The 26,343-nt window shown below is 45.0% G+C and overlaps 2 long non-coding RNA genes across 6 annotated transcripts in view; one reads left to right on the top strand and one right to left on the bottom strand.

The window, feature by feature from the left end:
- The window catches only part of LOC139041195 (uncharacterized), a 28,524-nt gene extending 3,590 nt beyond the window's left edge, over positions 1 to 24,934 (top strand). For both annotated transcript variants that reach the window (XR_011496006.1, XR_011496005.1), the window contains exons 2-3: positions 16,674 to 16,865; positions 23,249 to 24,934. This is a non-coding gene — a long non-coding RNA (uncharacterized lncRNA). The remainder of the gene's footprint in view (positions 1 to 16,673; positions 16,866 to 23,248) is intronic.
- LOC139041198 (uncharacterized) lies at positions 1,077 to 16,717 on the bottom strand. Of its 4 annotated transcripts, none has more exons than XR_011496016.1 (5): positions 16,581 to 16,717; positions 16,206 to 16,396; positions 12,924 to 12,976; positions 8,345 to 8,424; positions 1,077 to 4,569 (listed from the first exon to the last, which is right to left on the bottom strand). It is a non-coding gene; the product is annotated as an uncharacterized lncRNA (long non-coding RNA). The 4 variants fall into 4 exon arrangements; XR_011496014.1 differs by lacking the exon at positions 1,077 to 4,569 and adding an exon at positions 6,293 to 6,553; XR_011496017.1 differs by lacking the exon at positions 12,924 to 12,976 and having other exon boundaries at positions 1,078 to 4,569.
- Positions 24,935 to 26,343: the final 1,409 nt, after the last annotated feature.

Here is a 26,343-nt window from a genome sequence, read left to right on the forward strand (position 1 = left end):
TAAAAGGTGTTCCTTTGAGTAAGTCTACCTAAAAGACAAATCCGTTTTGTTAGTATAATGACTGAGGTCACTCAAGACTTTTGATTGTTTCTGTTGTCACTTTAAATGGACACCTGAGCATTGTCTGACAGTGAGCGTTGTTTGAACAAGTGTTTTCAAATCTTTTGATATTTTTGACAAGCTTCTCCCTCAAGAATATTCAAGTCCCGAATGAAGGCTGTCTTTTAACCTGGTAGAAGGGGGAGGATTTCTCTGTGGATTTTCAGACGGCCCCTGGGACTTCGGAGAGACATTTGTTCTCCCTTCCTGTAAGGTGGAAGATTCTAAACTAATTAGGCTTCCTTGGTAGCTTAATTTACATTGGAAGCATTATCAGATAAGCGATGATAATCTTTCCTAAGTGGTATTATGTGGGTAAATATTACTGATATAAGTGTTTTGAAAATTAGATAACATTCCTAAAATTCTGATCTGTCCTGGCTATCAGCCATAATTCTAACTATCATTTTAAGGTGTTGTATATCAGAAATAATAAGTTTCTCTGTCAATTGTCATTTTTAAGTCTTTTGTTGCCTACAGTCGGTTGTTTTACTCTGATGCTCTTTGCTTTTGCAAATACACTCATCTTCAGAGACATTCATGGAAAAGACTCTGACACTTACTCTGGATTACAGTTTTCTGATAAACTTTCAGATCACAGAACTGGACTGGGTAAGAAATTACAGAAATCTAATGGAGAAACGGATAACCTCATAGATCCTCCTAACAGGAGCTTAAGCACAGTAATCAATTATACAGGACTGTGTGAACTGATGAGGATGATTATGACTTTTTATGACTTTTATTTGAAATATTGTTGATTCTTTTGATGTTTGGTTTTGTTTTGTTTCCTCAGATTTAAGGAAATCTTTTCTCTTAGGCAGACTATGACTTACTGCAATTTACTGATAGTATACCATTATGAGCAAAACTGAAACATTTATCTTTTTCTCCCTACCTGATCCCTCCAGAATTTGGAAACCTAGTAAGTGAGTGAGTATGGTTGTTTCATGGCAATATTGTTATTTGCATAAGTTCAATAAGAATCTGTCCTCCTTATAACAGGGCATTGGTTGTATTACCAAGGCTTTGACTGGAATGTCATATTTGAGAGAAACGTACAGACTCAGATATGACAATACTGCCTTTGAGGAATAAGGTTGACTTTCTGGAAATAAAGCCACTTGGAAACATGGGCCTGGTACCTTGTGTATAGAGATTATGGCAATCTTACCCGGTAAGTAAGGAAGCTTGCTTATCTGGCAGATGTAAGGAAACTTGGAATATTTTGGGGGAACTCAAGAAGAGAGGAGTCCACCCAAATCTGTAGGTACTGTAGGCAAAATCTGACAGCAAGTCCTTGGCGTGGCTTTCCTGGCCTCGAGAGGTCTTTAAAGTTCAATCTGAGATTCCTCATAAAAAATTTCAGCAAAGCAGATGTAAGAGCCTATATGATCAACTGCTATTCTTGCTGCACTTATGTAAATAATTGGGCCAAGTTTCTTGAAACTAAACTTATTTTGCAAACGAATTAGTCTTAATTTGGCTATCTTTGGTAAAAATGAGGGTGATTTTAGAGAGAAGAACTACGTTTCAGTGAAAAGCTATAAGACACATTTGTGGATGTTAGATCCTAGCTTTGTTAACTGTCTTTGAGGGTTTTTTTCCACCTGTGAACTGGACTGGATCCTGAATTCTTCTGCTGAAATATCTGGTTACAAATCTCCAAACTAATGTTTTCAATCTTTTCCTCATTTTCATTTGGAATCATTGAGATTTGAACCTGCTCTTTTTCCTGAAGCCTTGCAAACTAAAGCTGAATGACTTGATAAAAACTTGAGAGATTCCTGTCTGCTGCTGTGTAAGCTGTAAGCCACTCAGAAAGATATCTGAATGCCTGATGACATCATCAGAGACATTTCAAGCTGCTAAAGATGCTTCACTCCGACATCCAGAAGTCTTCTTGACTGGCTGCCTCCTGGACTCAGGAACTAGTTTATAATTTGCTCCAACCATTAACCTTGTTTTTCTTTTTATTTCCATAGAAATACTTCTTAAACACCTGATTGCTTGCTTCCAAAATAAAGGCCTAACTTTGGGAGCCCACCTGCGTCGCCACCTTCTAAAATGAATTTAACTGGACTGATCTATTACCAGGACTAAGAAATGTGTTCAGTGAGATGAAACAATCTACCACTCAGCTTTCTGGATTGTGAAACTTTTAGTTTCAAAGGCGGGACTGTAGGGACCTGAAATTGGCCACCCCAAGATATGTCTCTTTGGCATCAGGATTATTTGAGGCTGATTGCTTTTGATAAAGTGGGACAGGGAAGGAGGCTCTGAGGAGTGGAACTTGCCCTTTGTTAGGACACATTTACATCTGTAAGGTAAATCTCTATCTGTAAAGGTGCCTCCCTCTCTGTAGTCAAGGAACTGATTGCTGCGCTCATCTGTGATCCCCCAGCCCCGAGGCAACACACCTGCCACCCCGCAGCGTTCACTGAGACAGCAGACCTATCTGCCTCCATCAAGGGCTGTGCTGACAGAGCAGGCTCGTGACTGTTGTAAAAGGGACATTTCAATCATACGTGAAACACCCTGTTTGGGGATATATAACCACTCTGTGCACCCCACTTCTTTGGTGCCCTTTCTTCCTTCGGGAAGAAAGGCCCCGGGCCATGGTTCCTCATAAAGCTTTGTTTAATTTTCTCTTGCTATTCTGTCTCAGGTGAATTTAATTCATTCTCCGGCCAGACGAACCCACATTTGGGAAGAGGAAATGTCTTCCTCCCCTACATTAACTAGCCTCACCATGCTGTACACTAGATCCTCAGAACTTATTCATCTGAAAACTGAAAGTTTGTACCCTTTAAACATCTCCCCCTGTCCCCTGAAAACAACCACTCTTATCTCTGTTTCTACAAGTTTCATGTTTCCAGAGCCACATAGGGGACACTAAGTCTTCACGAGCCACAGCGTGTGATTAAGTACAACAATTTCAGCCCATGTGCTTTTGTATGTGCTCCTCCCTTCTGCAGGCCTCTGACCTGGTTCTGGATTACATTCTCTCTCAGTTGGACACTCCGATAGCCTCCTTCCTCCTTTTCCTGCTTTCAATTTCTCCTTCATTCTGCACAGAAACACCAACTTTCTGGAGTACAACTTGATCATACCACTCCCCTGCTTAGAAACCCTCACTACTACTCACTATCTTTGAATGAAATCTTCATCTCCAGGTCTGGCATCTAAGATCCTCCTGGATCTGGTCCCATCTTCTACCGTTTGATATTCTTCTTAATAGTCCTTACATTTTATACAAAGCAAACTCCTTGCCTTGAGCTTCATACATAACTTTGCTTGGCTAACCTGCACCTTTGCCAGAGAGGGCGCTCCATTTCATCCCTTTGTATACAAACTGCGCTTGATCTCTAATGATCAGTCCCATATTACCAGAGACTTCCTGATCACCTTATGGGAAGGAACCTCCTTTCTCTGAATGCCCACGTAGCACACCCTAATGGCATTTATCACCTCCCATCTTGGATTTAGTTATTTATGTACATTTATTTATTTACTTATTGCCTCAAAAAAAGTGTTGAACAGAATTGCACAAGATGCTGGGGATAAAAAGGGAATATAGTCTACTGGTGAGATAGTAACAAGCCCTCGATTGAAAAAATACAATATATCAAATATGATACTGGATGTTAATGAACTCTAAGTGATCAGATAAAGGTTGGCCTAGATCTGCCTGTGGAGTCTCAGAGGAGTGGAGTGGAGTTCCAACGTAAAATATGTTTAGGCATTAATTAGCCAGTTGGACAAGACGGGGAGTTGGGAGGGGGTGAGGTAGGTAAAGGAGAGGCAGACAGCACAGATGGAGGGCATGGCCACAGGAGAAATCACATTTGAGGAAGGCACGTTGTTGACTCTGACAGGATAGGGTATGCTGAGAGAATAGCAACTGAAGGAGAAGACACTGGTCAGGTAGACAAGGATCAGGTTTTGCTTTGCTAAGAAGTTTGGAGTTCAGTCTGTTAGCAAGCATGCTGAAAATGTCAATCAAGGGAATTGCAAGATTGGACTGTGGGTTAGACCCAGGTGGTGAAGTGGATTCCTCCAGAGACACAGAGAAACTTTAAGCAACCTGGTGGAGGTTACACATCTGATCCATCTTTGTATTCCCTGACTGCGCCCAGCACAGTGCCAGGCACGTGGGTTATATACAAATTGTGTTTGTTAACAAGTGAAAGAAAATGAGATCACCACTTTCAGACTAAAACACAAACAGAAGTTTATTAGCTTTAAGCTTCGCACTTCACCTGCATTATTCAGATCACACAAGTATAGGGCATCTTCTAGCTTCCTGAACCTTTTGATCCATGTCTCCGATTCTTCAGACTCGTTCTTCATCACTGGGTTCAGGAAAGGCTGTGAGACTGGCCTGATTTTCAAAGAGCTTGGGGGATCTTTGGAGGCTGAAGTCTCAGCAGTAGGGTTTTCTGGCTGCAGATCCTCTTCTAGAGTTTTCTACCAAAACAACACAACTATCTCACTGGCAACACATTCACCACCTAGATCTTCTCCAGTCTCTTGGCCAAAGATGAGGCCATACAGCTAGCGAGATTTACTGTAATGTCTGGCTTTGTAAAGCTTGGAGGATGGGTTTCAAGTCCTGAGTGCTATAGGACTACATCTGTGAAGCCTTCCAGGATGTAAATTACTGTGTTGAATGTTTTCTATGTTTTTAAGAGAAGGGTGAAATCATGACTTTAATCAGTTTGCATTTCTGATTTTCACAAAGAAAAGGTTTTTGTAACTGGTTGAGATTTTTCTTGACGTTCTATACTAGTGGGATTCATGGAGGAGGGTCTTCAGGAATTGCTTATAACTTCTCCACGGAATAACCTCTGGACAATGAGCCTGAGGTTCTTGACAAAGAATGACTGAAAGAATAGTGACATTGTCTTAGGCTCATGGGCTCCTTGTAATGGACCATAAAGAACTTCTAGTTCTGTCTGTCCTGTTAATTTAACTAAGGAAGACGAGGCCCAGAGAGTGGAAGTGACTTACTGAGATCAGGCAGTGAATGGTAGACACAGAACTATAAGGAGATGTAGAGGTTATGTCTAGCTCAGTTTGGCATCCTAATCTCATGTCTACTGCAAAATAGAGATGTTTTTAGAATAATGGACAACCTAGTCCCGGCAGCCATGACAGGCATTCTGTCACCTACCATGTACAGAGTGGCATCCATTGTTTGATCTTCACAACTTCATTTTTCCAGCAATTTTCTCTCCTGCCGAGCCATATGGTTAGGGAGAGAACAGCCATATCTAAGTGTACAGTGCAGGACTGGGTATCTAATGCAAAGGGACCAATGCACTCATTGTTCAGTGATTTTGGAACGATTTGTGAGAGATGAAGACAGAGGGATATACAAACAGAGATCATTCTGTGTGAGAGGTAGGAACTCTCACAGGTTTTACACACTGTGTACTGGAAATGAGAAAAGGCTGATCTGTCCAGAAAGATAGAGACGGACAGAGAGAGAGAGAGGGAGAATGAAGCTAACAGCAGAGAGAAGAGAAAAGATATAGGACGTCATGATGAAGTTCAAGTCCCTGATTTTACTTCACTGTTACTTGTTACATTTCTAACCTTAGGTAGCATAATACGCTTCTCTCTCCTTCCAATAAATTTAGTAGAGTTTCTTCTCTTAATTTCAATCCAAATAATCTTAACTAACTCACCATAGAATTATGACTCTAACTTTTGAAAATCATCTGTGCTTCCCCCAACATTCAAATACCTGTATTTCTCCAATATAGTACCTTTGTCTCAAACTTCTCACATAGAAAGTATGAAAATCCCATAGGTCTAAAGAATAGTAATTGAGATTAGAAGTCCAGTTTTAGTTGGTTAACAAACATGGATTAACCTGCTGCTGGGAAATGTGAAGAATTGTTTTGTTTGAAATAATAGAATGGTACATGATATGGTACCCACATGGATAACAAGCAACCAGTAAATTTTAAGAGATTGATATAAAAGAATTCTACTTGGATAAAATCAACTTTGGGAAGGGCTGAAAGTTTTCATAAAATAAACAGAGTAGTGATTCTTATACTTTTTAGAGCTTTAGATCACTTGAGAAATCCAACGAAGGCTTTAGATAATCTACCCAGGCAAATGCACATTTGCATGCAGGATGACTTTAGACAGTTCAAAGAGGTCCTTGGGTCTGAAAAAGTGATTTTAATAATTTTATATTTCTTCAGATAGATCAACACTCTCTTTGACCACTAAAGACAGGGAAAGGGGGAATTTGTATGAACCTGAATTAGGCTGAACTAAGTAAGTGAGTGAGTACTAACTAACACACTCTATACTGTTTTCGTCCCACTGTGTCAGGAGGAAGTCCACGTCCCGTGATTGGCATGTAAGACTGTTCTCGTTCTCGTTCTTGCCTATCTTCTTTCAATCCCACATATACATCTTTTTCTCCAACCACCTAAAACCAGAAAACACGAAGCTGTTTTGTGCCTTGTGCATGCTGCTCCCTCTGCTGTAAAAGCCCTTCTTGCCACTCAGGCCTTGGATGGTTGGGGTCCTACTCATCCTTCAAGATTTGACTCATATTTCACTTCTTGTGGGAAGCCTTCTCTTACAGACGAGCTGGCTGAGGGGCGATTCTTTGTGGCCCCTTTATCCACCTCAGCACTTATCGTGGAATGTTGTAATCATTTATTGACTCTCTCTTCTACCAGAGATCTGGAGACTGGCCTGTGAGATAGTCGTTTATGTATCCTCAAGGTCTGGTTAGTGACCAGGGCATAGCTGGTTCTCAAGACATGGTTACTGAATGAACAAGTGAATGAATGAGTGAGTTTCTCCGGGATCATAAGAAAGTTGGTTTACCACACCTCTGCTTCAATTCCCCCTTCTAAAAAGTGGGACAATGAATGCTACTTATGCAGGAATGTGACACAAATCAATTACTGCAGAGATGCCATAAAATCCTCAAAACAGAGGCAAAAATAAAAGAGCAAGGTGTATTTTTTAATAATCTGATTCACAATAGATGATACTCAAGGAGAAAAGCATCTGCTGTTGTTTCTGGCATGGCAAGAGGCTTGCCAAAATTGACATGATTTTCTAAGACATTTTGAAGTGTGAAGTGCATGAAGAGGCCTCCTGCCATTTTGAGATGAATTATGGTCTAATCTGGGCATTTAAATAAAAACAACGACAGAAAACCTCAGGATGCTTTTCAATTCTGTCTGCATCTTTTCCTGGCTAAGTGCTGGGAATATTAAAAATGTAATTTAACTGCTTGCAAGATTTTGTTTGCAAAATCAAAGAGCCCATTACATTTTAAAATGTGGTGTCTGGGGAAAAGGTCACCCTCAGTCTCTGGAAGCTGAATTTAAGATGTTGAAATAGGGGGCTGGCCCTGTGGCCAAGTGGTTAAGTTCGTGCGCTCCACTGCAGGTGGCCCAGTGTTTCGTTGGTTTGAATCCTGGGTGCGGACATGGCACTGCTCATCAAACCTTGCTGAGGCAGCATCCCACATGCCACATCTAGAAGGACTCACAAGTAAAATATACAACTATGTACCGGGGGGCTTTGGGGAGAAAAAGGAAAAAAATAAAATCTTTAAAAAAAAATGTTGAAATAGGTCTCAGAACCACCCTTTATTTTGATGGCAGTGGGAGGATTGGTCACAGGCTTCAGAACCATTGCACATGCTACAGGTCCAATTTCTTGCGGCAGGTGCCAAGCCCATGACCAGGTTGTGGAGAGAGGTTTCTGCAGCGATATCAGCTAAGGCAGGAACCACCCCACACTTGAAGAGGTTTCTACCTCCCTTCTCTGCCAGAGGAGATTCTCAAAGTCAAAGAGAGTCTGACATCACGGTGGTGGGTGGAAACCAAAAACCAAGAAGGGGGGGTTAGCCCCGTGGCCGAATGGTTAAGTTCACATGCTCTGCTTCAGCAGCCCAGGGCTTCACCAGTTCAGATCCTGGGAATGGATCTCAACAAGCCATGCTGAAGCAGCATCCACATAGCAGAAGCAGAAGGACCTACAACTAGAATATAAAACCATGTACTAGGGGAATTTTGAGAGAAGAAGAACAAAAAATTGGTAACAGATATTAGCTCAGGGCCAATCATTAAAAAAATAAATGAACAACACCAAAAAAAAAAAAAAACCAGAAAGGAGGACCCTACCCAGCATCAGAGAATAGAAGGTGAAAGATGAGTGAAGCTCTCCCTCAAGCTCCACATACCCAGGTGCATACCATTTGTTTAGTTGTGTCTTGAGTCATCTCAGGAATGTCAGGCTGCACTGGAGTGGCAGAGGTTCCCTTTCCTCTGTTTCCTGAGAAAGATAGAAAAAATGGAAGGGTTAAGTTTGGTCTCTTCATTGTAACACTTACAGCCAGGCAAATAAAATGTTGAGGCCCTTCTATGTGTTTGGCACTGTGTTAGGCGATGGGGATATGGAGGTAGATCAGAAAGATCTGGTTCCTGCCCTGATGGAGCTGACAAAGGGGAGGTAGGCGCTAAACAATTACTCAAAATTATTATTTAATTACAAACTACCATAAACACAACAAAAGAAGATGTGAAAATATTTTGTTTTAGGGTAGGGGTGGGAGTGGTGGAGAACCAGAGGAGGCTTCTTGGAGGAAGTGACACTTAAACTGTGGATCCAAAGGGTGAATAGGAATTTCTAGGCAAAGGTGATGGTGGGTGTTCACAAGGAGCAGAGAGTTCCAGATAAGCAGAGACAAGAGCCTGTAGAACTGCCCTGAATCAGGAGGACTTGCACAGTTTGAGGAGTGGGCAGCAGCTTCCTCCCATGGCCCTACCTCTTAACAGAAAACCAGGCATTTCTGCCCCCTCTCTCCACACAGGTGTATGCCTCAAAGATCAGGCAAAACCTCTCTCTTCCACTTTCCCTCTCCTATCAATAGTCAGAGGGTCTGAATGGGATGAGGTTTGAACAGCATCTCTAACCCAGTACCCCCACAATTGGCTTCGGTTGTATTCCTAGCATTTATCACTATTTACATTATTTTAAGTGAAGGAAAAGCTTTCTGTTTACTGCAGGTGAAAAAGGTCCAAGTTGCTCCGAGTCATAGAGTTTGAGAGTTAAGGGGATTCTAGAAACAGTATAGAGTATACAGGCAGGAAGATGAACTTTGGTGTCAGCCCTGAATGCTAATCTTGAGTCTTCCCTCTCCCAGCTGCAAGCTTTCAGATCCTAATTTTGCCAGTTGTGAAAGGGGAGAAAACCAGTGATTTACCGTAATGTTGTAGAGATAAAAAATTACCTACCTAAAATACTTAACACAGGGAAGATGCTCAAAAAAAGGATTCATTGTTTGTTGTGTCATTATTATCATAACACCTTAGGCAAGTCTAGTTTGCTTAATTGAACACTAATTACGATGGGCCAGGAATTGTCCTGGGCACTGTTCACATGCATCATCCCTGTTAGTATAAGATCTAGATCCTAGACCCTGTCCCAGGCCAGTTTCTCTGCACTTTTAAAAGTTTCTTTAGAAGAAAATACACACTAGTCTCCCTGGTCTCCTTTAAGCTTCCCTTTCTCCCCCCTAACATCTACAAGCGTGGAAACAGGTCATGGTTTGCACATGTAAAAATCATTTGAGAAATCTGAGGCAGGGCTGATGTTTTTTCTTTCTAACACAGTGGGAAGGATCATCTGTGTAGTCTGCCCGTTGAAGGTTTGTACTGGAGAAAATAAGCCAAGCTGGCTTCTAGAGATTTCCAGGTGTTGGAAGGGCCAGGTTTTACAATGCTTCCATGAGTCTGATGGTTACACATCCAGCCCTGCCATCAGCCCACCAATGACTAGAAACTAGTGGTCTTGAGCACTGGCTGCATATTAGACCCCGCTGGGGAGCTTTAAAAATTGCCAATGATTGGGCGTCACACCAGGCCAATTAAATAAGAGACTCAGGGTGAGAACCAAGCTCAGCACCTGTGAAGAATTCCCTCGGTAATCCTAAAGTGACACCAGGGTCGATAACAACTGATTTAAATAAAGGATTCTGGCCTCATTGGGTCCACTGAATGAAGCTTTGTGAGAATATATATATATATATATATATACATCAATATATATGTTTGTGAGAATAATATATATCAAAGATCTGTACATGCCAGACATTTCCCACACATTTTCTTACTTGAAGAATAATGCTCTGTGGTAGAAAGCATCTCCATTTGACAGATAAGGTAACAGAGGCAATAAAGGCTTCAGTTCCCTGCTTAAGATTACAGAAGTGGGGTTAGGTCTTGGATTCTAACGCATTCATTCATTCAACAAACATTTGTTTAATGTTTACTACATGCTGGGCACTGTTTTAGGCACCAGGATACAACAATGAGCAAGAGAGAATCTTCTCAGGGAGAGTGCGTTCCAGTGGTGAGGACAAAGAGAGACATAAAATAATGTCAAATAGTGATAAATGCTATAAACACAACCAAAGCCAATTATGGGGGTAGATAGAAATGCAGTTGCTATTTTTGACAGGGAATTCACCAAAGGCCTCTCTGAAGTGACATTTAAATAGAGCCGTGAATAGAAAAACAAGGGAGAAAGCCAAGCAAATGTCTGAGGAAAGAGCATTCCAGGATAAAGCTCTGGGGAGAGCAAAGGCCTCAAGGGCGTGGTGTTTGGTGCATTCAAGCAACAGTTGAGAACAGAGCCGAGCTAACCCAGGAGGAAAAGGGAAGAGAAGTGGGTCAAGTGTCATGCCATGTGATTTGAGTTAATTTTTTTTTTTTTTTTTTTTGGCTTTCAGCATTTGTTCCTCCTCTGGTGATTACCCACTTCTACTGTTAGCAACTATATTTTGCTTTGTGGAGACCACTCCTCCCCCATCCCAGTGCTGTGGTTTGGTAGTATTAACCCCCAATTCCAACTCTAAACCTGGTCTCTGCTTAGTTGAAGACTAACGTGGTATCTCAATCACGATCTTGGTTCAAAGATGGGCATAAGACTCAATCTGAGCCTCAGAGGTGAGAGGAGATATCTGCTATAATTTCTTAGCTAGTAATGTTCTCTCCTTCCTAGAAGGACCTACCAAAAGAGGGAGCTGTACAGATATGATGACATAGCTGCCATGGCTATTTTGCTATTGCAGAGGAGTGCCCACCTGGAGAAGTTGGAGGACTACCACGTAGAGCCTAGAGATTATGCCAACACCAAGTAAAGCAGAACAGAGAGCCAGAATGAAAGCAGATCCTTGATTTTGACACCTGAATGGTTAGATCAACCCACACCTGTAAGGCTTGCTGCTGCCAGACTTTGCACTTACATAAAACAAAATCTCTTCATGGTCTATACCCACTGAGTTGGGTTTTCTGTCCCTTTGTATAAGTAGTTGTAAGTAAGAATTACTATAGCTATTATTTTTCCTTGATAAAAGGGAAGGCAAACTCTTAGCCATTTTTCTGTCAAATCTTGAGTTACAGGTCTTCAAGCAATGTTTGAGGGGATCAATGAGCCTCTGAGGCTACCTTCATTCCCTCCTAATTATCCCCCATCAGCAGCCATGCTATAGCCCTGCTCCATGATTGCTGCTTCTTCCTCTCCCTCACTCACAGGCCCCACAATGAAGAGATGCAAAGTTGGGCCCACACTTCCTTATTGTGAAATACCCCTTTAGACCTTAGACCATACCATGTTTGGTGGGCTCTAAATGTTTTGTATTTGTCTTCATGGGAATCCATAGCATTTCTTGGATCTGTGGCTTGAAGTCTTCTATCACTTTTGGAAATTTCTCAGCCATAATTGTTTCAGATATTGCTTTAGCTCCATTCTCTTCCTCCTGTCCTTCTGAAACGTTGATTACATGTGTACTGAGTATTGTCAGCATTTCCTATATGTCTCATATACACTTCTTTTTGTATATTTCATTCTCTTTTTTCATTCATGCTTATTATTTTAAGTCTCCAAGTTTGTGGTAATTTGCTACAGCAGCCTTAGGAAATGAATACCCTCATTCTCAGTCGTCCAATCCTGGCATAACCAACCCACAATCCCCTGTTGTAAATTCCCTCTGTTTGAAATACCTGGTAACGTTTCTCTTTCTCCACTGAAACACAAAATGATATACCACCCCCCCACTCTAAACCCTCAGAACCTAGTATTTTGATCCCAAGGGGAATTAGTGAACAGTTGATGTGTAGTTGACACCAATGCATATTTTTTCACCTGTCATACTTAAAACTTGCTAAATGCTAAATATTTTGTGCAATTCATCCTTATCATTTCACTTAATATTACATCTTGGAAATGTTCCTGTATTGGGCCAACCATGTTATTTTACAGCTGAATACTTTTATCAATTGAATATACTGTAATTCAATTAAATGGTCCCTGAATGATCGTTTTGCTGTTTTCATTTTTAAAGACACTTACCAAAAAAAAATTCCTGCACTAAACTTATATGTAAATCTGAGAGGATTTTTTGTGAGATATCAGTAACATAAGTCCCTAGCTTTGGGATTCCTAGATCCAAGGGACTATGTGACTGAAATTCTAATGCATAATACCAACTCTAACTTCTTCCATAAGTGTACCTATCAAAGGGCTATCACCAGAGAATGCTTCATGATATAATAATATTTGGAGAAGTATGCCTTTTATGATCCAACTGGCCTAAAAGAACAGCCATCAAGGCAATCATCACTCCTAGTCTTTCTTCACTGGTGAGGCATCTACATTTCTGGGAGTAATGAGATGAAACACAACAAAGAAACCACTGAAGCTAAGCAGCATAGTCAACAATAGTTCTGGGAAATGGGAGTGATCTCAAGGAACAAAATAACTCAACTCACCTGTAGGAAAGTCAGAGGAAGCTCTGCTCAATTACTCAAGAAAACTCTGTCATCTGTGCAAGGAAAGGAGCCATAAGATGGGTGAACCATATCATTGCACTGAAAGAAGGTGCAATAAAGCTGGAAATTAAATTGATACTGAAGGAGCTTTTTGATACTTGTATCATTCAGGGTGCATGCAGGAAACAGAAACTACTTTAAGTATCTCCACTAGAAAGGGCTTTACTATAGGAAATTAGACATCCACAGAATTATTGCAAGGGCTAGTAGAATGGAGTTTGGTGTCTGCTGCTAGGCTCAGGCTCAGGGTCAGGCCTCAGCAGATGTAGTCCAGAGATGGGGGAACTGCAGGAAATTCTGGCTGATGTCTCCGTGCCCCTGACCATGAGGTTGGTGACTAGGCAGTGCAAAGTGCCTTTTGGCCACTGGAAAAACTGATGCCTGCCAGGGCCTGGAGTTCCTACTAATGCCGGAAAATAAATATACGAAATGTCCCTGCTGCCCTTCACTACCCCTTCTGCCTTTCAAATCTCATGCAACTGCATTACATTGATGGAACTTAAATCAATTCTGGAACCGTGGCATCAAGGGAGTTTTGGAAACGTTCTTTTTAGCCCTCTCAAGTATGGGAAGTACTGCAACACAAGAAAGAATGTACAAGGAGATGGAAATGGGTGTTGAGTGTAAATAGATGACATTTGGTGGTCCCCAAGCAGGAATTTCATGGAGCAATACTTGTGCATGTGACAATCAGGGAGTCACGTAATGCTTATGAGTAATTTAGGAATGCTTTGTTAGTGAAAATCACTTATACTTGCTTGTCCAGTATCCTTCCTCCATTTGTATATAAATACATTCTTCTCTGGGATCACGGACTACTGTCAATCTCCCATCCCCTCCCTTAGCCTATGCTGTGGCCACCTTGTTCAATTAACTCTATCACTTTCTCCACCCATCCTTCCCTCCCTTCTTCCCTTCCCCCCCACTCTCTATCTCTGTCTCTGTATCTCTCATTATTTTTTGGTTCTGGTTCTTCCTGAAGTTCTATTTTCCCTCAATTTTATATGTCATTCCATAGCCTTTAAAGATATTTCTTTTGCTTATGTTAACAAAAGGCAGTTTCTGTTTCTAGCAACCAGATAGCCACTGGTAAGAATTTCTATCTCCTTCTTACCTATCAAAAGTCAAGCAAGGGGGCCAGCCCCGTGGCTGAGTGGTTAGGTTAGCGTGCTCTGCTGCAAGTGGCCCAGTGTTTCATCAGTTTGGATCCTGGGTGCGGACATGGCGCCGCTTATCCAGCCACATTGAGTCAGCATCCCACATGCCACAACTGGAAGGACCCACAACTAAGAATATACAACTATGTACCGGGGGGCTTTGGGGAGAAAAAGGAAAAAATTAAATCTTTAAAAAAAAATGTCAAGCAAGTTGTGAGATATATGTCCTGGGTTTTGCAGAGGAGTTCTAATGGCATATAATCTTATTCTCTTCAAATAAAAAGGATTGTTAGATTTTTAACTAGTTTGCTTTGTTTATACCTCATAAAACTTTTCCAAAAATGATACCATAAATCAGAAAATATGGCGTCCTGAGCTTCATGTCACTTTGGACATATGAATAGGTAAGGCATAGGTATGCAGGGCCACAAGCTAGACAGCTGATGACCGTATCAGCTGCTGAAGGCCCAGGCAGGGAAGAGAAATTTGATGAAGCTGCACTCTCAAGAAACATTAATAATCCAATGAAGATCTGATATTAGCCCGAATCTGGAAATGAGCTATAGTAGAAGTAGCTCCTGCCTTCTACACTTTCTGTAATTTCTTTCCAGGCCTTCTTAGGAGAGACAGGCTTATGCCTATGACATCTTCTGATCCTCTGAGAAATGACAATAATGCAAGAAAAAGTCCCAGATCCATTGATATTTCCACATTCATAACATTTATTTTTCAGAGCTGCTAGGAGTTACGAAATATGAGATAAAGCCTCGGGACAAAATGGCACCAGAAAACCTCTTTGCCCTTCCTGATTATGTGCTGATAGTAGGGGACCTGTGGATGGCCACTTTCTCACTGTGCTAACATGTTCTTCCCTCTGTGTGAGCGCATTCCTGATGTCTCCCTGTGATTCCAAATTTCCTCCTCTTACAAGAACCCCAGTCAGACAGGATTAGGGCTCCACCTTAATGGCCTCATGTAACTTAATCACCACTTTAAAGTCCTTGTCTCCAAATACAATCACCTTCCGAGGTGCTAAGTGTTAGGTCTTCAACATATGAATTTTGGGAGGATACAGTTAAGCCCATAATGGTAACAAGGATTCAAAGAAGCCCAACTTTTGGTACAACTTACTTAAGGTCTCTGAACCTCAGTTTATTCATCTGTGAAGTGGGTATAGAACAACACAACTCCTGGGGCTATTGGGAGTATGAAAAGGGAGGAGCCGTGTAGAATGTCTAGCCTGTGCCTGGGACATGTGAAGTGTGTGTGCATTAAAGCCTTATGCCCCTGAGTCAGGCAGTCATTTTGGTTACCGTTTAACTCAGCTGCTGGGATGCTCACTCAACAGCACCATCTTCCTCTGATTTTACCTTCTTGATCATGAAGCCTAAGTTGTTACCCAAAGCCAGTGCATTTCAGAGCCAGGATTTCCATCTAGGCCTGAGTGATTCCAGGCTCATGCTGCCTTTCTGCATGGATGGGGGCTGAAGGGGTAGGGGAGGTGCTAAACTGGCGAGGAGAAGTTACCTGCAGGCCCTCAGCTTCTTTGGATACAACCTGCCCCTAGAACTTAAAAGTCTCCCAACATTTGCATCTGTATCCCCCACCTCTACTGGGTCCTAGAGGAGAGGGCAGTAGATACTGAGCTTCTCAAATCCAGGACTGTTTTCACTACCAAGCCAAGGGTGGAGTCAGCTCTGGAACTCAGCAGTGTGCTTAAAGCCCCTGTGCCTCACCACCACGGTACAAGCTTCTGAGTTTCATAGGACTTGCAGGAGAACAGGTATAGAGTATCAAGAGCCAAGACTCCGAACACAAAGAGCCTGCATTTACTCAGCCTTATCGAGGAATTCATTTATCAGTTACATATTGGTTTTAGCCTCTCTCTGGTGCCTCAGTTTCCTCATTTGAAAGAAATAATACCTACCTCATGGGGGAATTGCAAGGATTCAAAGAGTTAACATTGAGAAAGCACTTAGAATATTGCTTGGAATATAGGAAGCACTATATAATTGTTAGCTATTAATAATAAAAATAACATTATGAGCAATATTATTATACTTACTCCATATGAATTCTCACCCCATACGAATTGTGGGCTTCTGGAGGAGAAGGTTAGCATGCCTGAGGCAAAGTCATCCGTTCCGTTCGAAGCCAGGGAACAAGCGGGTAAGGCAGATGACCCAGGATCGGACATCCGCAGGCCTGGTGGACAGGCTGTGCCAGAGAGCGAGGCAGGGTGGAATCCCAATGATCCTGGGGATGGAGGAAAGGGAGGATATTGTCGGGGTCTGCTTCTGAAAGCCATGAAAAGAGTAAGCCGGCCACCCATTAAATGGCCTAAATTCAGACAGGTCCAATAGGGCCCTGGGGAAAGCCGAGCCGCCCCTCCCCGCCCCGCGCCCACCCCCCCCACCCCCACCCCACCACACCCACACACTTTGTTCCAGAGGCCGCAGGACTGCCTCAGGCGATACACAAACTGGGACCTGGAGGCCCGGGGCAGTACAGTGATCCCGAATCCGTGTTTCAGATCTCAGAAGTGCTCCAGACACCCGTGGGAAACTCCAAAAGTTGGCGATCCGTCCTGCTACCAGTCCCGCACAGCTACGAGTGGCTGCACGGAGGGTGCTCCATAACCGACTTGAAGCTGAGGATGCAAAGGAAGACAAGATGATGAAAAGGCAGGCCGCCCTGCTCGCTGTGGCCCGCCAGTCTCCTCAAGGTATCCTGAGGGAGAGGGGGCATATGCCATGGGTGAGTAACCCCGGCCCCCACCGAGGGGCCAGGAGGCCACCCACAATGTCGGGGGCTAATCGGTGTGCGGACTGCCAAGAGGAAGGGCGTTGGTGGCAGGATTGTCCGAACCGTCCCCAGGGAGGGACGGGATCGAAGAAGACCGAGCCGTGGCAGTTTCCCTTGACCACAGATGAGACGTGATGGGGCTGAGGGACAGCCCCCTCCCCCGGTTGGCTCCGGGAGGCCCCGGTGACCTCGGCAGGAAGGAGGAGAGCAGGCTGAATCTTTGCTCCCTAGTGGAGCCGTGTTCTTGGTGTGGAATGCCCACAAGGGAAACCTTTCTGAAGGAAAGTGTGAACTGAAGGAGGTCTCAGGAAAGGGAGAGACCGGAAGACGTCTGGAGCCCTGGACCTGTGAAACAGGGTCCAGACTGCTGAAGGATTCCTCACTGTGTGTACCAGAATGCCCCGTTCCCCACCCCCTTCTAGGGAGGGACATGCGCTGTGAGTTAGGGGCCTCCACAGGCCGGGAACAGGAGAAAACCGAGCTCCAAGCGCCAAAAAGTGGGGGAGGTGAGCTGATGACCCTCTTGCAGGATACAGCAGCCCCTGAGAAGCGAGAGATTCCCCTACATGATTCAAGCAGGGCTAACTCGGAACTATGGGCCCAAGGACAGGTGGAGTGAGCAGCTGGTGCCACGCCAGGAAAGGTAAAACGGAAGCAGGTAGGTGGCTGGCCCCGGGTAAAACATATGCCCCTTGAAGCCAGAAGCCATAAAGAGGAAGCTTTCCCGGAATCAGTAAGTTTTCAGAACAGGGGAATCTAGCTTTGCCCGTGACCTTAGTGCTCTCAATGCTGTGCGCTCCTGGGGCTATAACAGTAAATGTCTTCCCTTGGTTTCTGGCACCGAGTGCCTAAAAGTCCTGTGATTGCCCATACGAGAGCCACATGGCGCATCTTTGGTTAGGAGAATTACTTCAGGGCTCAGTTCCTGAAACGAGTCCAGAGCCAGAAAGGCGAAGTGGTTTGTCTGGTGTTATTCCTAACAAGCCCCTTTCAACGCCACCTGAACTGGTGTTAACGAGGTGAGTGTTGGAGAAGCCCTAAGGGTGGGGGCTGGGTGCCGGGGAAACCAACTGTGCGATTCGATTCGGGCCTTGGAAGTTTCAGGCCTGTCCCCGTCCCCATCCCCACCCCCAGCCCTGGGGTGGGGGCGGGGGCAAGAGGGGCTGAAGGTCACGCTGAGTAGCCAACGGCCAATGACCGTAATCGACTATGCCCAGGCGATGGAGTCTCCGTCAGACTGCGAAAGGACGGTGCTGAGACAGCTGCCGCGTTGGCGAACACGTGGAGGTTCGGGGAGAGTGGCACACCCAGAGAGGCCCCGGGAGCTCCTCCTCCCTGCCACACATGTTTTGCTCTATGCACCTCTTCCCTGTGGCTGTTCAGAAGGGAGAGGTTCTCCCGAGTTGTGTGAGCCGCTCTATCAGAGCCCTCAAACCCAGGGAGGGGGTGGTGGGAACCTGCGGTCTCGCGGCCGCTTTGTCAGGAGCACAGGTCACGACCCGAACTTGCAATTGGCATCGAAAATGGGGGCGGGGAGAAGGGTAATCCTGCAGGGTGTGATTCTATCCCCAGGAGGATAGAGTCAGATGTGAGCTAAGTATGTTCAGCTTCTTGACCTGTAAGGGATATGATGTGTCTAAAGGGATGGCTCTGTTTTTTCTTCCTTGGATTCTTTACATTGGATGCAGGGCTATCAGCTTCTCTGATAAACTACGGCGACCATAAACGGACGCTTTTGAGTGGGGCAAGCTGGACACCGTGGTTAAAGTGTAGCCCCCAAGCTTCAGAGCAGTAGCTGCCATCTGCCTGTTAATCAAGAAAGCAAAAAAATTGGCTATGGACCTACCTATGAGGGTTTGGACTCCTACATCAATTCTCTAGTCTACCAGTGACTGATGAGGCCTCTGGCTATCCCAAAATAGAATACTTCAGTATCAAGATATGATGCCAGAGACCCTTCAGATTTCTTTAATATCCTGTCATATCTTAAACTCTGCTGCCCTTTTCCTTGATTCCAATGGGTCTTTAAGCCATGCTTGCCCAGAAGTGACCTCCAGCCACAGAGGTCTCCAGAGTGAATCATGGACGTTAAACATGGGCCAGAGATGCTTAAACTGTTAGAAGTGGTACAGGTCCCCCAGAAAGTAGCTGGGATCCATGGTAAAGCCCTTCAAAGGACATAACGTGGCAGCTGCAGCTGCAAAAATGGCCGCTCCATCAGGAGAGCTTCTCTAGTTACCATTAATTTCCACACTGCCCTTGTGTGAACTGACACCTTCTGTGAACTTACTACAGATGAAGTGAGGGAAGCTACTACACAGCATTCTCAGTTGCCCCCAATAGTCAAGGGCTGGAAGACAAACAAACGAGGGAAGGTTTATGTCCCCAAATAGCTTTAGTGTGCTCATGCCAACTTAACTCGCAAGGATTCAACCCACTTTGATTTTGGTAACACCGTGACCTCACAGAGACCACCTCTGACCTCATAGAGACCCCTTCTGCCCTCACTGACAGACAGAGATCTCAGCTGACCTAACAGAGTCATCCCCTGACACTTTAGACACTCCCCTTGACCACACAGAGACATCCCATGCCCACACAGAGACTTGTCTGACCACCCAGAGACCTCCACTGACCTCATAGTGAACCCCTCTTCCCTCAAAGTGAGGTCTCCTGATTTCACAGAGAACTCCCTGAACACACAAAGAACTCCCATGACCTCCAAGAAACCTCTAGTGACATTATAGAGACCCCCCTCTGACCTCACCAAGACCTGATATCACAGAGGCCAGCCATTACCTCAACAAGATCCCCTACAACACAGTGAGAACTCCACTAATTTCATGGAAACCTCAAGTGACTCTCACCAGATCTAGGATCTCAGGAAAATGAAGAGAGGATGGTGGGTGCACCCGCCCCTCCCCAACTGACTGACAAATCCCATGGGTCTTATTGACTGTTAGCACTCTGGAAGCGCCACTCCATGGAGGGAAAACCCTCCTTTCTATCTACGCATGCACAGCAAAGGTGACTGGCCTCAGAAAGGCCCTTGGGCTTGCTGAGGGACAGGTCCTTGTGGCACTGAAAGTGTGGGGGAGCCCACTGGTGGTGGCTGGGTGCAGCTGCTGGTGAACTGGGATTCCCAACTTCTACAACTGTGTCTCACATCCCCTTCTCCCCTTCTGCTCAGGTCCCACTCCCATCCTTTGAAAATAGCTTTCTGCCCCTCTTTGCCCATCAGGAGCCAGGGGGCAGGGCAAGGCTATCCCTCCTGCATGCTGATCATCCGGGGCCTCCTTTATTGTTTGACAGAACAAGGCCTCCCATCAGGAAGGAACTTTTCAACACAGGGAGCAGTAAATGTTTGACAAGTCAACAGGGCTCACAATGCTAGCCAAAGGAGTTTGGCCACACTAGGCATGCCACGCCCCCTGTGGAAATAGTGGGGAAATTGGCAGGCCTGCCCTTCCAGGGGCAGGCACCTCCCTTCACTCTGGAGTCACTAAAGCCATGCCCTCCTGCTGCCCAGAGCTCTACTCTTGAGAGAAATCCATGACTAAGGGCCAAGGCAGGCCTTCCCCTGGCCATCTCCCTGGGTGCACTGTGGCAGGGCACGGGGAGAGGTGTATCCTCTGGAGGAGCCTGCTTTGTCTTAAGGAGGCCAGCCATTCCAGCTTCCTGGGATGAGTCTCTGTCTGGGGTCTACGATGGGGAAAAGGGCCCTGAGACCTGAAAGTACCCTGGCAGTTGTCATCAGCCTGGTTGGAGCAGGAGGCTGCCAGGCAGCTAGTGTGCCCAAACTGTGTCTCAGCCCCTCCACATTCTGGCTCCTTCCAGCCCAGGCCGGGCTCCTGAGGGAGGATGATGAACTTGGCAGCAGCCGGTGCAAGGGCACCAGCAGCGGGGGTGGTGTCCCACAGCCTCCTGGGATGCATTGGGTGGGGTGGCGCCCCCTGTGGTGTGGCATGTGGAGTGGGCTGACTCTGGTCACCTCTGGGGCAGGGATCCACCTCAGCTCAACAGAGGCAAATACAACAAATGACACTTGGAGAGGAGCTCAGGGATCTTCATGCCCCTGCCTCAGGGTAATTCCTCTTGCCCAACGACTCCTATCAGACCCAATCCCAACATTCCCACGTCCAGATTTGAGACCACAGTGGTGAATTTGGAACCTACTTCTTACTTCCCTGTCCAGCCTACTGTGGTGGTGTTCTTGGTGGTTGGGAAAATGGCACTGGCGGTGGCTGCAGCAGTAAAGGCCATGGTGGCAGCTGCTTCCCAGACATCTGGCATCTTGGGGACCCGAGGAGTGCATCGTTGGTGTACCCACACCCTCCCCAGCCCCCCATCTCTCCCATCTGGCCTAGTGACTCTCACCACTCCAGGAGCCCTGCTTTCCTCACTTACAGCCATCTCTTTGACTGCACTTGTTTAAATTACATGACCTTGAAACCTCCCTCCATAAGTTATTCAGATCAAAATTCTCCCTGGAACCTCCTGAGTTGGCTGAGAACAGAGCAGCAAAGTCCACAACATTCTCCAAAGTTAGAGGCAAGATTTTCATCTTGAACTTCCTGGGCACACCCCTGGGCTCCTAAGCAGGCTTCATCTGACGTTAATTATGGATTTCAGGCCATCCCCTTCTGTCTTTTTGAATCTGGTCTGCCTACCAGTATTTCATGTTCTGGAGAATATCTTGGGTATTTTCCAGGTGAAACTTCAGTGTTTCCTCATGGCTTTGCTGCCTCAGTTGGTCCAACAGCTTACAGAGGTGGGCCTCCTGGGCCCACGTGACTTCACATATGTTAAGTCACTGTGAACCTGTGAGTGAAAACATCTCACACTAGTTCTGTTCAATGGGTTCTTCCCCAACGTGAGATTTCTGCTTATTGGAGGAGATAAGAGGCACTTAAAAGACTGCCCACAGACGTTCATTTGTTCTTTTCTCTATGTATGAATTCTAGGCTAATCAGTCAGTCATAGTTCCTGGTTAAAAACCTTCCCTATGTAAGTTACATATGCACGGTGTGTTACTCTCTTGCATGCATTGAGATTTCTTCTTCTTTTGTTTTGTTTTGTTTTTTTTGAGGAAGATTAGCCCTGAGCTAACATCTGCTGCCAATCCTCTTTTTGCTAAGGAAGACTGGCCTTGAGCTAACATCTGTGTCCATCTTCCTCTACTTTATATGTGGGACGTCTGCCATAGAATGGCCTGCCAAGTGGTTCCATGTCTGCACTGGGGATCCAAACTCGTGAAGCCTGGGCCACTGAAGTGGAACGTGTGAACTCAACTGTTGTGCCACTGGACCAGCCCAGAGATTTCCTCTTTATAACACCTCAACTGTACAGTTGGTTAATTTTGTAACATCATTGTGTTTCATAGACTAGGTATTTGAGCCGTGTTTATACAATTTTCCTTTTATAAGAACTCAGGTTGTAGCTCTGAGCTCAGGTCAATATCTTTCCTAAATTAAAATTATGCAAAACTTTCTGCTGGGATGGCACTTACTCCCAACTCAAATTATAGTCCCGTTATTGTGCTTTACTAGTAATCATCCCATTCCCAGGCCTCTAACGTAGGGGACCAGGGTTCAACCCAAGAAACTTACCATCACTGTGCAGTTAGATGGATCCTTCCTGCAGATATCTGGTATAGGTACCATTTCTTGGTTTTAAAGGTTACTTCTCCTGCCTAAAGTCAATTAAAAAATAAATTTCTCAAGAGGCATTAGGGAACCAAAGTGTTGTACAGCATGCAAGGCAAATATTGACCCTTACACAGGGCAAGAATGTGAAATGGAGCAATGCACTAGTGTCTAGAAACATGTTTTAGGGCACTGTCAATTACAAAATGTTCTCAAGATTGAAGAGAAAACTAAGACGGATTTTGGTAAGGTTATGAGAGAAGAAATCATCAAGGGGAAGGGATGAGGGCAAAGTTCACAATATGAAACTTTCAATCCAAAGAGGACATAAACTATGAATAAAAGACATTGATAAATGCTAGGAATAATGACAACATTGAGAATTTTTCCCCACTGGATTCCCATACTTTCCTGAAAAAGACCATGGACTTAAGGAAATCTGCAGTTGGCATTACCAAGGTCCTGATCCCTCACTGACTAGGCTTTTCCTCATAGTGAACACACATGCCTGGAGCTTACCCAGCCTCAGGCCTTGTGGGAATCCCCTTTCTTCCCTCCACAACTCCTCTCCTTGCTCCAATGGGAAATTCTGTCTTATTTGCAGACCTGCCACCCTGTTCATGGGGAAAAGCCACTTGAATTTTGAACTGTCTTTTAGGAACCATACATATTCCTCAAGTAAAGGACAGGATCTCAATGAACGACTAAGTGAGCATTGAAGAAAACCTTGTAAGTCCTTGAGCAGAGCAGGAGGAACACCATGACACCAAGCCAAAAGCATTGAGGAACTCGTGGATGTGCATGAGCAAGCTCACAGAGTAAAGATTCCCAGTGTTTTCAACAAATGAGGAATTAAATGTTTCTAGTTAATCCAGAATAACCTAAATTTATGTTGCCTGGTGGTTTTTTCTACTGTGGCCTCAAACTTTGGGCTTACTGCTTAGAACAGAATAATTACTTAGGAACTGTTTAATCTTATTTTTTAGTTATTAAAAAAAATCCATTGAGTTTTCAGCACTGTTCTGGGTGCTGGCAATAGAGCAGCAACAAAGACATAAAATTGTGGTCAAGAAGACTATATTCTAGTGAAGGGGCAAACTACATGTCATTAAATCAATAAACAGAGTTACCTTCTCGTAGTTGTGTTATGAAAGAATAAAAATGAGAGCTGAGGGGAGCATGATATGTGGAAACTTCTCTGGATACTCGTTGAGTAAATAAATCCTTATTGACAGACTCAACAACAGAGAGAAGATGAATGATGTTCTCCAGCATCACATCTCTGTGTAGCTTTTGCCAGGATGCGCCCACCAAGGCCTATTCTTCCTGGGTGAAGCCCAGAACCACATCCATGAAGGTCGCTGATTCCTAAAACATTGTGGACATTCTGGTTCAGACAGGGACATCTCTACCAGAGTCCAGGGGCAGAAAGTTGACATGATAGAGTTGGGGAAATGAGGCTGTAGGTATATAAAGCTGAAGTCCTCTTTGGGGTTCTAGCCAAACGCTTCCCTGTGCTGATCTGGCATGTGTTATTCTTGCATAACCGCAAACGTATATACAGTCTGTACACAGCCTTAATACATACTAGCTTCATTATTAAGGAATATCACATGATGTGCAATAATATGGTAAATCTCATTTACAGACTGGCACGCTTAATACAGTTTATTGGTTGTCAACTTAAGAATACATAACTAGATTCTCCTCACCAATTTAAAGTGAATCACAGACTCATCACACAGCAGGCAATATCAATTGCCTGTGACATATAACTGTGATTATGTGTAAACATTTCCCCTATAGGAACCTTACCTTTCTCCTTTGTGAAATGGTTTAACAACCTCTTACAAATGTTGACCAACCCAATGAGCTAATTTGCAAAGCACTTCTTTTGCATCAAACACTCAATACATATAAGTAATAAGTATGTTATTTGAATGAAGCCATGCTGACCATTCTGCAGAATGGAACAGACTTAGAGAACCCGGATCGGCAGGTACAGCCTCTGTCTCTTATCTGTACACATTCCCTGTGTTCACTACAAGGTAGAAGGACAGATGGTCCAGAAACACAACCCAAGGTTCCCTGATACTTCTATACAGAAGGATGGCCCTAGCCTGCCCCACCTGCAGTGAGGCTTCCATTGTGAATTTTCTCTGGGACCTCCAAGCATCCGCTATCATTTAGTTTAGTCCTATGCATCTGATAACAGGTAACAGCAGCCTCTCAATTGTATATGGTCACTCCAGGAGACCCCAAATGGCCACAGAACCCTCCACCCCATCCCCCACCCTGCCCCTCATCCCCTGCCTGCTGAGCTGTGCTCACCCCACCCCAGCTCTGAGCCCCCCAAAGTGAGTCCGACCCACCTGAAGAGTCCACAGCCGCCCCATAGAGACAGCAGGTGAGCCTGAGACCAAGTCTGAGAAGTCTGAGCGTGACAGTGGTGCCTGCCATAAGACTTGGACGCCTGTGGCGTCAGGAACGCCCCCTTCACGCCTCACCCAGGCTGAAGGCCCCACCCCAAAGATTCAGGGCAAGCGCAAATTGCAGCAAAAGGCCCACTGCTCCATGGCCTGAGGGCTGAAAGGAGTCACAGTCACTGCTGCTTACAGCTCTTAGGAAAGCACCGATGTATCCACCCTTTCCTCCATCATGCCCGTCACCACGCATATCACGCTCTGCGCTCCTTCAAGCCCCTCCCCTCACACCCCTTCCCACACCCCCTCCCCACGCCCACCACGCTCTGTGCTCCTTCACGGCCCTCCCCTTCCTTCTTCACGACCCTCCCCTTCCTCCCGGCATCCTCCACACTCTGACCCTGCAGCCATGCTGCCAGGCTAAAGCGGGTTTAATTAATGGCGCCTGAGGCCGGCTCCTGAGGGCTCCTGAGGCAGCTTGAAACCCAGCAAAAGCTCCCTGGCTGATAAAAGCTCAGTGGCTAAAATGGAAATACTGGGACGCGGGTAGGTGGAACTTGCATTTTCAAAGCCACCTTTCCCTCCATCCCCTCCATCTGGTCGGGCTGCTGGAACCCTCACAGTGGAGAACTCCTGGCTGAGGGGTATACACTTTGGTCATGCCTCATAGAAGAACAGCCCCAGCCATAGTATTAAAAGGAGGAAACATCACAGTGGACAGCTCTAATTCCTGCACTATAGACAGGAAACGCAGAAGCCCAGTAAGTGACCCCCTAAGCCCCTTCTCTGAGGCCCCACTCAGTGGGTCCACAGGACCTCCTTACCCACCATGGGCCTCTTGGCCTAGTTAACACAGGCAACAGGACCAGAAGTTCCCAGTGTTTTTTCCCAAAATGTTAGTGTGGTTTTATCTAGGTCACTGTATTTTGGGGTCTCTTTGTTAGAACAGCTTAACCTACACCTTAGCTAATATACCCTTCCCCAGGTCATCTGACTGATAAATCAGATGGAAATCTTCATTGTTACACAACATTGACCGTGTTCCAGATGCTTGTCACATTCAATTTCACTGTTAGGTAGTACTTATTAGAAGTTTTTGGGTGAAAAGTAAAATTCACAGAGCCCAGCGTATGAAGAGTGTGCTGTTAAATGATTCCTCCAGAATCTCCAGATGTTCTTTTTGGATTAAGACAGGCCATCAGAGAATTGCACACCTGGGCTGTCTTGATCTGATTCCTTGGAGAATTGCTCTGTGGATCTGAGCCTTGGCCCCGCGCCATTGGCCCACACTGAGGAGTGCCGCAAACAACCCCGTGAGCCCCACTGCTTC

Source organism: Equus asinus, chromosome 2, assembly GCF_041296235.1.
Source record: "Equus asinus isolate D_3611 breed Donkey chromosome 2, EquAss-T2T_v2, whole genome shotgun sequence".
Classification (NCBI taxonomy): domain Eukaryota; kingdom Metazoa; phylum Chordata; class Mammalia; order Perissodactyla; family Equidae; genus Equus; species Equus asinus.